At 45.2% G+C, this 13,802-nt stretch overlaps 1 protein-coding gene across 7 annotated transcripts in view; it reads left to right on the forward strand.

The window, feature by feature from the left end:
* Window positions 1–943: 943 nt before the first annotated feature.
* KIAA1671 overlaps window positions 944–13,802 on the forward strand; it is a 112,828-nt gene continuing 99,969 nt past the window's right edge. For 6 of the 7 annotated variants that reach the window (XR_014557647.1, XR_014557648.1, XM_083710072.1 and 3 more), the window contains exon 1: window positions 944–1,070. The gene's annotated coding sequence lies outside the window, so the exon portion shown is untranslated. The other variant, XM_083710076.1, reaches the window with a different exon arrangement.

The raw sequence follows: 13,802 nt of genomic DNA on the forward strand, positions 1-13,802 counted from the left end.
AATATAAAAGGTAAAGGGGACCCCTGACCATTAGATCCAGTTGTGACCGACTCTGGGGTTGTGGCGCTCATCTCGCTTTCTTGGCCGAGGGAGCCAGCGTACAGCTTCCAGGTCATGTGGCCAGCATGACTAAGCCGCTTCTGGCGAAGCAGAGCAGCGCACGGAAATGCCGTTTACCTTCCCGCCAGAGCGGTACCTATTGATCTACTTGCACTTTGAGGTGCTTTCGAACTGCTAGGTTGGCAGGAGCAGGGACCGAGCAACAGGAGCTCACCCCGTTACGGGGATTCGAACCGCCAACCTTCTGATCGACAAGCCCTAGGCTCCATGGTTTAACCCACAGCGCCACCCGCGTCCCAGGACAAATACAGATTGTATTTAAAAGAACTCTTTGGCAGGCTTTGAATAACTCTTGCAGTGTTATACTTTGGATATATTGGAGCACTGTAATTCGGATGAACTATAATATGCAGTTGACATAGACATTTAAACCCACAGAGGGGAGGAGGGAGGTCCTAAGATTTGGAAAAATCTTGTTTTATTTTTTAAAAAAAATGTTAATTGTTTGATTTACTTTGTAAAAACAATACAAATTATTTCAAAAAGAGAAATTGTGTGTGGGAAGAAGTCTTATATTTTATAATAAAAATCCCAATTTTTATTATTGTTTTTCATAATCCTAGAATTTCACTTTCAATTTTAATACAATACTTGAGGCTGAACTCTGGGCCAGGAGCCCCTCCGACACACAGTGGTGCGGCAGAGAAATGTTATGCAATTATCCCTTAATTCCCCCTTTAAGGGAGGCCCTTCCCTCCCAGGCGGGCTTCGCAACTCCGCCCTCGGCCTGCGCCGGACGCGCGGTCCCCGTGGCAACAGAGGCGCTTCCTCCTGCCCCGCCCATGAAGGTGCGCAGGCCCCGCCCCTCCCTCCCCGTCTGCAAGCCCCGCCCCCTGGCGAAGCAAGCTGGGCTGCGCCGCGCGCCCCCGACGCCCAGAAGGAGAGACGCGGAGCCGAGCGCGGCGGGCAGGACGGAGCACGCGCGCACGCGCCACCGCCGTCGGACTCTGGTGAGGACTGCGGGGTGGTATTGTGTGGCCCCTCCCTCTGGGGACCCCCTTCCCCCAAATGCAGCTGGGGGGGAGCAGCGACGCCCCCCGGCCAGTTTCCTTCGGTCTATGGCATCTCCCAAAATCTCCTCACGGGGAGGGGGCGCCCCCTCCCCCAAGAAAGGTGCTTCGCTCGGAGGAGGAGTCGGGTCTCTTTCTCTCTCTTTCTTTGCCCCCCCCCCCCCGGATCCTTTTCCATCTCCGGAGAAGACAGCCCAAGTCTCCCCCTTGGGCGAGCGAAAGACAAGCCTCTTCCTCGGGGCAGTCTCTCCCCCCCCCCCGCCAGCAAATCACTTCCGATCTTTCCTGGGCACCTGTGAGCCCCCCGCCCCCCCCGCGTCCTCTTCGGTCTCGTTTGCTTTTCCTCCTTTCCTTTCCTCAGATCTGCGGGATGCGCCCCCCCCCCAACTCTTCTCATTATCTTCCTTGGGGTCTACATGTGTGCAGGCGGCCCTTTCCCAAGGGGAGGGCTGTGTCCCCAGATTCCTCCTGACACGGAGCCCCCCTCCCCTCCCTCCTTTCCTGCCTGGCAACAGCCCCTTCTGCCTTGTGTGCCCCCTACCCTTGCTCGCCTTTTTTGTTTCCCGTCGCCTCGGTCAGGCGCCTCTGCAACAGCTTGGGGAGAAGGCGGCAGAGGAGAACCTGCCTGCGAAACCCTCTAGCCGTGCAAAGAGGTCGAGGGTCAGTGCCTGCTTTGCTTTCTTTGCGGGAAGAAGAGCATGGAAGGATGGGATGGGATGGCATGCGGGTGGGAGGGTGGGTGGAAGAGCCCTCCAGGCAAGCTTGAAAGAAGGAAAGGGAGCCTCCTCTTTAAGGTCTAAAACTCCCTGGAGTGATTTTTACTTCCTTCCTCCCTCCCTCCCTCCCTCCCTCCCCTTCCCTTGTTTTCGCTGCGTGTAATGGGCTCTCCCTTTTTAGCGTCCAATAAGCCGGACCCTTTTGATGGGATTAAAGGCCAAAGCTGACAGAGGAAAAATAGCAACAGGGGCTGGAGCCAGGTCGAGTTCCTTGTTCTTCACCCATTTCCCAGACCCATTTCTCCCCCTCATTAGTTAGCTCCGAGGAGGACAGAGCAGGATCCTTATCAGCCAGGCAGCTTGGCTTGGCTTGTTCCAAAATTGGGTTGCTCTGACTAAAAACAAAAACAAATCCGCTTCATCTTGATCATGCCTACCCTAAAAAAAATCACATTATGCTATTTCCAGAGTTTCTTCCTTCTGCATAGCTAAATCATAGTATTTAAACCTCATTAAAGCCCCATGGGATAATTAAGTGATTCTGACATCCGTAATTTGTCTTACTGCATTTGAGATGATTATGTTTAGTTGAGTTATGCTAATGTCATTGTTTGTCCCCTCTCTCCTTCAGAGATTATTCATTTATTTCCTACATAGAGTGCATGTCTCAGGGAGGGCAGACTGGAGGAAACTGGGAAGGGGTGCAAATGGGAGGCCAGCATCCCTTCCCTTCATGTAATGTACATGAGGGGATTATTGGGCTTCTGTGCATCTCCCAGAGCAAAGGCCAGGGGCTGGCTAGTTGGAGGGATCTAATTTTTGACTTGTGGTATTATAAAAGAAATTTATTTGGGGAAGGGGGTAGTCCCTTATTGTGGTATGTCCTGTGCTGATAGTATGGTTGTAAAATGAATCTGGGTCTATTTTTTATTATTCAGACAAAGTGTTTAATAAAAGGTTTTGGCAGTGTGGTGTGGTTGGAGAATGTGAATGGAAAGACTTCTTCAGCTTTGGACACATTTGAATCAATATCCATTTCTCATTTAAAAGCAACAGTTGACAGATTAATGATGTTATTACTTTTGTAGTTTTTTTTTTATAAGGGATATTGTAGGATTGTGTTTTTTACTTGAAGCAGTAATAGTGTGACTAAATGATGAACACTTTAGACATCCTATTTCAGCTGAACTTCTTTCAAGACAGATACTTTGAATTAGGGCAGCCTTTGCTAACCTGGTCTCCTGAAGGTGTTTTGGACTACAATTCCCATCAGCCCCAGCCAGCATGGCCCTATGATGAGGTTGTCAAGAGTTTCAGTCCGAAACATTGGAAGGGCACCAGGTTGGCAAATTAGGGTCTCCTTTGTGGCATTAAGCTTAGTGCTAGTTCCACAGGCATCCACAATGGTGTGTGTTCTGCCTGAAAGTTGAAAGATAAAGTTGACTCCAAAGGGAGCATGAGCTTGATTCTATTGATGGCACAGTTAATTTGGTTCTGAGGCACCTGACAGTCAAATCATTTCTCAGCTGTGGATTCACTGAATCTCTGACATTTCTTAGCAGTTCTCTAGTAGACACTGTTGATAGACTGTACTGCATCAGACACCTGGTGTTACTGAATATTTGAAATACGGTTTTCTGTATCTGATATGATATTATGGAAGAGTGCTGGGATATTCAAAACCTCTTAGTTTAATGTCCCAGTGTTAAGCACATTGATCTGGAAGAAAATCCTACTGAAATTAATAGAATTTACTTCCCAACTGTGAAACAGGAATGTTAATGACATGTCTCTCATAGCAGTTAGGAAAACAAACATAAGCATTTAAAGCCCATTTAGCACTGTGATTCTTGCATTGCAGGGGTTGGACTAGATGACCATTTGGGTCCCTTCCAATCCTACAGTTCTATGATTTCAACCTGAGGAGCCCAGCTCTGTTTCTGCTGGCTGCATGTGTGCAAAATGTGTTTTGCTTTGTGGCAGCTACAGCAGCATCCTTTGCTTAGCAGATGGATAGATAGCCTCCATGTGTCAGCAGCCTCAGCCTCCTGCCTGCTCTGCCCTGTCAGAAAATGTGCCCTCAAGAACTAGGGTGGGCTCCTTGTGCTGGCATTGGAGATTCTAGTTCCCATTCCTCTGAGAACTGCCCACGGGTCATGTCATCTTTGACTGTGGAAGTGTTGTACCCCATAGATTTGTAGAGTTGAAGGGGGGGGAATAATGAATAGGATATGTTTTGATATTTTGTTATATTGAAATTGCTAAAAAAAGAATGGTAGAAGGGACCACAAGAGTTATCCAGTCAACCTTCTGCAATGCAGGAATCTTTTGCCCAATGTGGGCCTTGAACCTACGACCCTGAGTTGTCATGCTGTACTGACTTGAATTAACACAGGCTATATGATGCTCCATTGCATTTTTTGTATTAGAACTGCCAAATAGTTTTCTTTTAGTTTCTCTATTCAATTTTCAGTTCAAACAGGTACATACATACCGGTACTTATATTCAGATTGGGGAGGGAGATGAAAGATTCATAAAGAAATGCAAACCTAAAAGAAAGAAATGAGAAAAAAACTGTAATGTGAGAAAAGATCACATAGGGATAAAAGGAAACTCAGCAAGTATATTCAATCTGCCCTTTAAGCAATGTGGCACATGTTCTGGTTTTGAGCATTGTTAACCAAAACATGCATAATGTGTCTTGTCTAAGATGGCAAGCTAAGCTTGTGTAATGGCAGTGTCTGTATTTATAAAAGAATATACCAACGACCCTCTCATAACATACCAATGTTGCTACATACAGCAATATAAAAACATTTAAAAATACATTAAAAGCACTACCAAGTAATCATTAAAATGACCAGCTACTGGGTATCCTGCAAATGTTCTGGTTTTGCGGGTTAAACATTTTCCTCAGATTGTCAAATCTGCCTTTATGGCCCTATTTGCATGACATGTTCAGTTTGCAGAGGCAAACCATCTCTGCAAATCCCATTGGGGATTGTGCCTGTTGTGTGATAAACTGAGCAATTTAATCTGGAAGGACAGGTGCTTTCCTGACGTCTGGCTTGAAGAAAGTTTTGTATTTTCCGTGTTTAAAGTAGGATTAGGAAAAGTCTTTGACAGATGGCAGGATGCAGACTTAATCAGTGTACCACATGGTATCCAGTTCATAATCTTTCAAGTTTGATCTCTCAACCTCAGTGTCTCTAATGATGATTTAATGTGTGAATGATCTTGAGTATCTCTCTCTTCCAGGTAGTTTGGATCATACAATTCTGTTCAAATTAATCTGGCGAGTACAATCATTAAGTGAAGTTGGCCTCACTATTCAGGGATTGCAACATATGGTTATTGATCCGTCATACATGACTTTTTATTGGTGACAATTATGAGAAAATTTCATTGCGAGAAAAAGGGTAGCTAATGTTTCTATGGCAATGATCCATTACTCTCAGCAGCTGTAGGCAGCACTCTTAAAAAGTCACGTGTACAGGCCTGAACCAAAAACTTTTTGTCCCCCAAGCAACTGCACCATAATTCAAAAGGTGCCCCTCAGAGTCTCTTGCAACATGATATGTACTACCTGAGCTGTGTGCAAATATTATTTCCTAAATGCCTAAAGCAAAGTGGTGAAGAATAAATATGACATAGGGTGGACAAATCACAAGAATGTGCTTGCGGATTTAAACCATCTCAGTAACCAAATGCATAAGGAAAAGAGAGGAAGTGGAAGGAAGGGAAGTCTGGAGCAGAGGAGACGCATTGGCTGTGCAATCCGATACATATTCTCACAGAAGTAAGTCCCAGTGAACTTACAGTGGTGCCCCGCAAGACGAACGCCTCGCAAGATGAAAAACCCGCTAGACGAAAGGGTTTTCCGTTTTGGAGGCGCTTCGCAAAACGAATTTCCCTATGGGCTTGCTTCACAAGACGAAAAACTCTTGCGTCCCCCAGCGGTTTTTTTTTTTGGTTTTTTTGCCCTTTTCCTAAGCCGCTAAGCCGCTTATCAGCTGTTCCGCTGATAAGCCGCTTAACAGCTGATCGCTGGAAGCCGCTTGACAGCTCTAGCACTAATCCGCTAAGCTGTCAATGGGCTTGCTTCGCAAGACGAAAAAACCGCTAAACGAAGAGAATCGCGGAACGAATTCTTTTCATCTAGCGAGGCACCACTGTACTCCCACGTAAATGTAGTTAGGGTTGCAGCCCCAGTTAAAATATTAGTGAATGAAGAGAATACCTGGGAAAATAGAGACAAGACTACAAGAGTTCCTGGTTTGTTCTTGACCTCTGCAGCTGCTTAATTGAGGGCCCTCATTGGAATAATAATAATAATAATAATAATAATTTATTATTTATACCTCACCCATTTTTTGCATTACAGAGCAGGCCTTTAGGCTAAGAGGATGTCCAGCACTGTTTCTCTGGCATTCTGGGTCATACCAGTAGGTAGTGCATTTGATGAAAAGACAACAGAAAGTTTGAAATATCACAACACATCAAGTTGATCAAAATGCAAATTAAATAATGTGAGTGTGAGAATAGAGTGAAAAAAGTTAACTTTACAGTTGATAAATGTGACGTATCAGACAGCTGGTGCAACCCATGATAATATTACAAACGATCCTTGCTTATAGAGCGACAGTTTTTCTTGGCTCTTTTCAACATATTAAATGAATGCAACCCCCCGTTCTATAGGGGTTGATCATGACGAAAAATGGAGCTGCTAGTGAGGAGATCTTCCCTACCTGGCTGGAATTGCTGTTTTGTGTTACTGCCAACTTCTTCTAAAGTTAATTGGTTATTGGCAGATGAGTGATATTTTCATGATAAGGCTATTTCAGTTGCTTTAACAACTTCATTCACACAATATCACTAGTGCATCCAGCCACAACCTCATATCCTCCAGATGTTTTGGACTCCCGGCGCAGCAGTTGTGACTGGAGTTGATGGGAGTTGTATTCCAAAACATCTGGACTAGGTTGTGGGTGGATGCACTATCAAACAATGGTAGCCTGGCTATATTAATTAGAATATGGTTTCTAAATCTTACATGCCTGGACAGCTTGATTTGGCAGAAGATTTTTTAAAATTGGACACTGCATTTTGTGATGCACAAATAAGTTTCCCCCTGACTTTTCAAACCACCCTGATTGTTTTTGCCACTTAATGAGCACCTTGATCCCCCTAACTGCTCTAGAGCGTCTGTTGTCTTATATATAAGTTTTCATTTCTCTGTGAAGAACCATGCACTGATTTTGCCACATAAATAGTAATTTGCTCACCAGGGTGGTGTTAAATCACCTGTTAAACTGAACAGGCAAAGATTAGGGACCCACGTATAAATGCATAGGAAAGACATGCCAGTTTTTCTAGTCAAACCAGTTAGGGAGTTTGCAATTATCCAGGGTATGGTAATTTTAGAAAACCTCTCGTATCAATGGTGTGCCAACTCCAGCCTCCAATTGTATGGTGGTAGCACCATGGAAACTGACTGTATCAAGGGGAAGACATTGTTGACTTTGGTTGGGAATGTGACAAATGGGGTGAATCCCCTGGCTCTGTAGTGTGTATTGTCATAACAAACAAGTTACAAGTTAAGCTACTGTATTTGGGATGCTTTTTAGAAGCGTCTTCAGTTCTGGTTTATGACAGAAAGAAATAGGAGATGCATACCATATGTCACTTATCCCTGTGCTTTTTGCTTTCCTGTGAGTAACTAGCCAGGCTAGGTAGAACTTTGACCTGATCCAGCAAGGCAGCTCTTATATCTTCAGAGTGCCTGCAAAAAAGGGAGAGGAAGAAAACGGGGCCTGAACAGACCCTGTCCCAGGACACTTACAATCTAAAGTTTGACAGTGGATGCATATTAGAAGAAAAATAATGTATTAGTAACTTGGGTACATTTGCATTGATTTCTTTTTAGTAGATCAGTGTTCTTAGAGGTGCTTTTTGCTGATTTGCAGCTTTTAACTTTTATACTTTAAGGTGGTCCAAAGTATATTGCTCTCCCAGCTATATGCATCTTCCTCCACAGGCCAATCCCCATTGCCACATAGAATCCTTTATTGTCAAAAGAGCTGGTCTTGCAATCCAGCTTCCACTCTGAAATGGCCTTTAAGAGGCTGTGTCAGTTTCCTTGACTGGTGCTTTCTTGTTCCATGTTTTCTTCAAGGGTGCAATTTATAAATGGCTGAAAACTGAAAATGGCTGTGTTTATGTGTCAGATTAGGTACTTAGGTAGTCTTGTCTCTTTAATTTTTTTTACCTTGAGTTGATAAACATCATTGCTCATGTGAAATGTATTTATAATGCCTTTTGGATAGGGCGTAATGTAATGTAATGTAATAATTGTACTAGAGTCTTTTCCTTTCCAAACAGATTCGTTCCAGCGGTGTTTTGCTCACCCCCTCCCAGACCACGTCTAATTTGAGGGGAGCAGCCTCAAGAGTTTGCATCACTGTTTATTTCTTATAGGCCTTTATGCCAGTCTGTCGTTTTTGATCAGGGTGGCATGAAAAGTATAATTGAGGTGCATGGTTTTAGAAGTCACTTATGCTGTGCAAAAAAAAAAAAAAAGTTCTCTGTCTCCATGAAGACAACTAGTGAAATTAAGATTTAAACTGTGAAAAGAGCTCATCTTTAACTTGCCATCTAGAGATGTGTAACAGAAGGTGTGTAAAATAATATTTATATGATGTGTTACAAGTGAATTAGGTTACAATTGAGTAGGTTATTATCCATCTCTGTTCTGCGTTGGTTGCCCCTCTACCGGATTCTGTTGGGTGCGGATATGTGCTTTTGGCTTTCTGCTTAATTGTGAAATAATGAAGCTACTGTCAGGAGAACAAAGCACTGCTTTGCAGCCTATGAGATGCTTCAGAAGGATCTGAGGGGAATAGGCACTTGGTGGAGTATCTAGCCCAAGGTCAATCTGTCGTATGCTGTGGTTAGGAGATAATGTTGCTTGTTTAGGCATGCAACTGCCAGAGGTTCACAGGGATTATGTTCATCTTGATCTTTCGCATAGCCTTTACTTTGGCACTATTTTTACTTCATTTTATTTACATAGTGCAGGGAGCAGTCATTAGGGTTTTGGAGCTTGGTGTCATCAGTGTGCTGCAGATACTAAGCTCTGTTTCCCTGTTATATCTGAGTCAGGTGTGCCTGGGCTAGTTCTGAATCAGAGTCTGGGCACAATGGTGGGTTGGATAAAGGTGTACAAACTACACTTGAATCCTGGCAATGCAGAGACGGTGGGGAGGATGGTTCCTGGTCCAGTAATCAAGCACATTACTTGTTCTGGATGGGTTTGCACTCCCTCTGAAGGAAGAGATGTGTGGCTTGAGAGGGTGTTCAAGTCGCCACAGTGGCTCAGAGCCCCTTGTACAGTCATACCTCGGGTTAAAGTCGCTTCAGGTTGAGCGTTTTTGGTTACACTCCATGGCGACCTGGAAGTAACGGAACAGGTTACTTCCGGGTTTCACCGCTTGTGCATGCGCAGACGCTCAAAATGACGCCACGTGCATGCGCGGAAGCGGTGAATTGCGACAGCGCAGACGCGGGTTGCGTTCTGCTCTGGATGTGAACGGGGCTCCGGAACGGATCCCGTTCGCATCCAAAGGTACCACTGTACAGTGATGCCCCGCAAGACGAATGCCTCGCAAGACGAAAAACCCGCTAGAGGAAAGGGTTTTCCATTTTTCGATGCGCTTCGCAAGACGAATTTCCCTATGGGCTTGCTTCGCAAGATGAAAACGTCTTGCGAGTCTTGCGATTTTTTTTGCTCCCCCCCCTCTTTTTCTAAGCTGCTAAGCCTCTAATAGCCTTTTAGCCGCTAAGCCGCTAAGCCTTTTAAAGCCTCTAAGCCGCCAAACCCCTAATAGCGCTAAGCCACTATTAGGGTTGCTTTGCAAGACAAAAAAACCGCTAGACGAAGAGACTCGCGGAACGGATTATTTTCGTCTTGCGAGGCACCACTGTACTGCTTTGGCTGGTATAGCTCTTTCTTGATGGGATAACTTTGCTACAATGATCCAAGCAATGGTAAGCTCAAGATCTAGTTATTGTAATGGAGTCTGTATGGGGCTGCCCTTATGGGTGTTTGGAAGTTGCCGTTAGTGCAGAATGCAGTGGTTAAGTTGCAGAGTGGAGCTGCTGACTGAGGGCATATCACAAAAAATTGGAAAAATTGGCACTGGCTACCCATTTGCTACCAGCAGCCAGGCATAAGCTTTGGATACTGACTTATAACCTGATCCAGAGGTTGGCAACCTTATTGAAGGATGGGCCGGTTGGCGCTCAATCTGTTGGAGGATGGGCCGGAGCGTGTGCGCATGTGCTCTCTTCCGGGTTAGAGTCATAGAATCATAGAGTTGGAAGAGACCACAAGGGCCATCGAGTCCAACCCCCTGCCAAGCAGGAAACACCATCAGAGCACTCCTGACATATGGTTGTCAAGCCTCTGCTTAAAGACCTCCAAAGAAGGAGACTCCACCACACTCCTTGGCAGCAAATTCCACTGTCGAACAGCTCTTACTGTCAGGAAATGTTTAGGTGGAATCTTCTTTCTTGTAGTTTGGATCCATTGCTCCGTGCCCGCTTCTCTGGAGCAGCAGAAAACAACCTTTCTCCCTCCTCTATGTGACATCCTTTTATACATTTGAACATGGCTATCATATCACCCCTTAACCTCCTCTTCTCCTGGCTAAACATGCCCAGCTCCCTTAGTCGTTCCTCATAAGGCATCGTTTCCAGGCCTTTGACCATTTTGGTTGCCCTCCTCTGGACACGTTCGTTTGTCAGTGTCCTTCTTGAACTGTGGTGCCCAGAACTGGACACAGTACTCCAGGTGAGGTCTGACCAGAGCAGAATACAGTGGCACTATTACTTCCCTTGATCTAGATGCTATACTCCTATTGATGCAGCCCAGAATTGCATTGGCTTTTTTAGCTGCCGCGTCACACTGTTGGCTCATGTCAAGTTTGTGGTCAACCAAGACTCCTAGATCCTTTTCACATGTACTGCTTTCAAGCCAGGTGTCACCCATCTTGTATTTGTGCCTCTCATTTTTTTGGCCCAAGTGCAATACTTTACATTTCTCCCTGTTAAAATTCATCTTGTTTGTTTTGGCCCAGTTCTCTAATCTGTCAAGGTCGTTTTGAAGTGTGATCCTGTCCTCTGGGGTGTTAGCCACCCCTCCCAGTTTGGTGTCATCTGCAAATTTGATCAGGATGCCCTTGAGTCCATCATCCAAGTCGTTGATAAAGATGTTGAATAAGACCGGGCCCAAGACAGAACCATGTGGCACCCCACTAGTCACTCTTCTCCAGGATGAAGATGAACCATTGATGAGCACCCTTTGGGTTCAGTCAGTCAGCCAATTACAAATCCACTGAGTGGTAGCATAGTCAAGACCGCATTTTACCAGCTTCTTTACAAGAATATCATGGGGCACCTTGTCAAATGCCTTGCTGAAATCAAGGTAGGCTACATCCACTGCATTCCCTTCATCTACCAGGCTTGTAATTCTGTCAAAAAACGAGATCAGGTGCTCACAGACTGTTTGCTTAATGATCTGCTCCAGAATCTTCCCTGGTATTGATGTCAGACTGACTGGGCGGTAATTATTTGGGTCCTCTCTTTTCCCCTTTTTGAAAATAGGGACAACATTTGCCCTCCTCCAGTCTACCGGGACTTCACCTGTTCTCCAGGAATTCTCAAAGATGACTGCCAGTGGTTCTGAGATCACATCTGCCAGTTCTTTTAATACTCTTGGATGCAGTTCATCTGGCCCAGGAGACTTGAATACATCTAGACTAGCCAAGTATTCTTGTACTATCTCCTTAGTTATTCTGGGCTGTGTTTCCTCTGCTGAATCATTTGCTCCAAATTCTTCAGGTCGGGCATTGTTTTCTTTATCGGAGAAGACTGAGGCAAAGAAGGCATTTGAGAAGTGCTTGTGCTTGTGCACACACGCTATTTCTGGCGCTCTGACCCAGAAGTGCACCGGAAACAGCGTATGCACACGAGCGCTGCTCTGACCCGGAAGAGTGCGCGTGCGCACATGCTATTTCCAGCGCACATCTGGGTTGGAGAAGCACCCGTACGCATGCATACAGGCACCATCAACCCTGAAGTCGGTCCCCGCACCGTGCTGGTAAGAGCAGGCGGGGGCGGGAGCGGCAGGGATCGCCGTGGGCCGGTACCGGCCCATGGGCCTTAGGATGCCGACCCCTGATTCTGAACTGAAGTTGTGTAGGGTTTTGTCAGAGCAAACACCTTTTTCTGTATAGACCTCCTCCTGAAGCAACACCCCCCAAAAATGGTGGGCACCAACAGTAATACATGTTCAACACACACTAAGAATCTACCTGTATATGGATGCTTTGGGTGGCTTTTGGCACAAACCATCTTTTAATAACATTTATACTGATTTTAATAGTGTTGTTTTATTGTTATTGTTATCATGTTCTAACAGGTTTTATTGTAAATCACTTTGAGATGTTTCCTCTCATACACACATACATTCTTTAATTAACAGAAATATATAAATTATTCTGTTAATTGAAAGCGTGTCACTGTGCAGAGTACTTACAGAGCCACAAGGAAAGACAGATCCTTGCCCCATGAGACTTAGAACTCATGGTAGTTGGAAGGAACTTGAGGTGATAAGGATAAGTAGTGGGATAATGTACAAGTATAAAGGCAATCAAAACCCATGACACAGCATCCTGTGGGAATCTTTATTTTTGCAATAGCAGAAAGGCTGGTGTCCCTCTGCCTTGGATGCTTTAGCTGAGATTCCTACGTTGCAGGCGGTTGGGCTAGGCGGTTGACAACCATGTGTCAGGAGTGCTCTGATGGTGTTTCCTGCTTGGCAGGGGGTTGGACTCGATGGCCCTTGTGGTCTATTCCAACTCTATGATTCTGTGATTCTATAAGAAAGATAGAAGAAAGAGTAGAAAAGAAGTGAAAAGAGAAAGAGAAAAATATGATTCAGAAAATAAAGAACTTCCTATTCTTCATCTGTCTACTATCTAAATACAATATTCACTTCATCCAATCCAATATAACACCCAACAAAGCTGCTTTCTATAAACAAACATTATCTTAAATCCTCAAATCCAGGGGTCCTCAAACTTTTTAATCAGCGCCGCTGCCTTCCCTGGGCCTTATTCCCAATGGAAGGAGGCACAGGATCACCTCTGCCCAATTTCCCCATTATAAGCTCTGAAACGCGCTTGCAAAGAGGGTAACCTCCGAGATGCTTACTCATGAGCAAACAAGGCGGGCGTTCGTCTGATCCGGCCGTGTCACAGCGCCCCTACCTTGGCAGCCGCCTCCTCCACTTGCGGGTCTACTCGGAGGAGGCACCTTGCCGAAAGCCCCACAGAGCAGGCTTGTTCCTTGGGAAGGGAGGAGACAAAGGCGAGCCCCTTGCTTGCGCTGCCAGCCCACCCTCCTTCTCGCTTCCCTTTCTTTGGAGATTGGGAAATGCACTACAAACATTTCTGCTATTGCTGTTTCAGTGGGTCATTCCCTAATGAGCCATGAGTGGTCTTGGAGCGGAGTTTGAATTATGGACATAAGATATGAAGCCTACATGCCATGTTGCATCACAGCCATTTTTGTGGCCTCTTGATGTCTCCTTCTCCTATCCAGACGGGTGAGGCTTCTTAGACAGGCTTGCAGCAAATATGTGGAATCTTTTCCCTTCCTTTCCTGCCTTACCCAAGAAGAAAGAAAAGTGTCACGTATTGCAATAGAAAATACTGGAAGCTGCTTTACCGTGGAAGGATGAACAAGCAGTATTAATGAGTTGATGTTCATCCTCTTGTAACATGGCAAGCTACACAGAATAAGTACATAGGCAAAGGCCCCCTTTCCTTTTGTCATCACAACCTGCTTCCTTCAGATCTTTTCTTTTCTTTTACTTTTCTGCTTTCTTGAGCT

Source organism: Podarcis gaigeae (genome assembly GCF_964106915.1).
Source record: "Podarcis gaigeae genome assembly, chromosome: 13".
Taxonomy (NCBI): domain Eukaryota; kingdom Metazoa; phylum Chordata; class Lepidosauria; order Squamata; family Lacertidae; genus Podarcis; species Podarcis gaigeae.